This window comes from Brassica oleracea, chromosome C3, assembly GCF_000695525.1.
Source record: "Brassica oleracea var. oleracea cultivar TO1000 chromosome C3, BOL, whole genome shotgun sequence".
Taxonomy (NCBI): domain Eukaryota; kingdom Viridiplantae; phylum Streptophyta; class Magnoliopsida; order Brassicales; family Brassicaceae; genus Brassica; species Brassica oleracea.
In genome coordinates, this window is record NC_027750.1 from 62,664,100 (window position 1) to 62,665,479 (window position 1,380).

Sequence of the window (1,380 nt, forward strand, 5' to 3'; positions counted from 1 at the left end):
TATAATCAAAACGACAATGGTATAAAACCGATCAGCGAGACCTCGTCTGGAACCAGCTTAACAACTCCTCAGTCTGAACGAAGATCTGGTTGTTTCGTTGAAAGAGTGTCTGCAAGGATAGGAAGAGATATTCCACCGCTCAATATGGAAGGCATCAGGCGATTTGCTAATTCTTTCGGGAACCAGAATCTTGTTCATTTTCCTATTAGCGTAACATCTCCAGGATTCAGTAGTCTCTCTCCATCTTTGCAATCTCCAAATATGTTCACTAACTCTTCTCCACAGTACGTAACAATGTGTTTAATAAGTTTAATATTGATCTCTACACATTATATATATTAATATATGATAAAACTAAATGTTTATTGTGTTTGTGTAACTTATGTTTCAAGATTATCCCTCAGAGTCCAATCCCGAATGACGCAACTCAGGCGATGGTGGAAAGTTCAGGTGGCGCCCATGGAACGATGATGATATCCAACAACAATCTTCCTCATCAGCCGTTGGACATTGATCTGCCTCCTCAAGGATGTAATAGATTTCTAATGTCTCGAATTTGCTTTCAGTTTTGATTCTCCGCATAATAATATTGTTGTTTTTAACAGGTAAAAAAGGCACTGCTGATATTCCTACGGAAGAGTCTGTTGATATCACATCTCATGAATCTAATGCTGATCCCATTGGTGCTCCTTTACTCCCTTCTTTTGATTCTGAAGTTGTTGCTGAAAAGCATGCTACGAACCTCAGCTCCCTTAAAAGTGGTAGCGAAGACGATGACAAGGAAAAATAATACAACCAAGAGGAAGACAAAGACAAAGATCACAACATTGTTGTAGAATAACAATAATAATAATAATAATAATAATAATAATAATAATAATAATAATAATAATAATAATAATAATAATAATAATAATAATAATAATAATAATAATAATAATAATAATAATAATAATAATAATAATAATAATAATAATAATAATAATAATAATAATAATAATAATAATAATAATAATAATAATAATAATAATAATAATAATAATAATAATAATAATAATAATAATAATAATAATAATAATAATAATAATAATAATAATAATAATAATAATAATAATAATAATAATAATAATAATAATAATAATAATAATAATAATAATAATAATAATAATAATAATAATAATAATAATAATAATAATAATAATAATAATAATAATAATAATAATAATAATAATAATAATAATAATAATAATAATAATAATAATAATAATAATAATAATAATAATAATAATAATAATAATAATAATAATAATAATAATAATAATAATAATAATAATAATAATAATAATAATAATAATAATAATAATAATAATAATAATAATA